We start from the raw sequence: 289 nt of genomic DNA on the forward strand, positions 1-289 counted from the left end.
ATGGGCGATTGCATCAAGCTTTGCTTGATACCTTCAAACGAACGCTGACAATCAGCGTTCCATAACCATTTCTCGTCTTTTTTCAAGAGACGAGAGAGATGAACTGTCATCTCTGCATAATTGCGAGAGTACTTGTGCAAGTACGCCGCTAAACCAAGGAACTTTCTAAGTCCCTTGACATCGACTGGAACTGGCCAGTCGGTAATTGCCTTGATCTTTTCAGGATCAGGGCGCACGCCATATTTACCGACGATGCACCCAAGAAGTGGTATTTTGCTTGCAGCGATTA

The sequence above is a fragment of the Bremia lactucae genome, linkage group LG16 (assembly GCF_004359215.1).
Source record: "Bremia lactucae strain SF5 linkage group LG16, whole genome shotgun sequence".
Taxonomy (NCBI): domain Eukaryota; phylum Oomycota; class Peronosporomycetes; order Peronosporales; family Peronosporaceae; genus Bremia; species Bremia lactucae.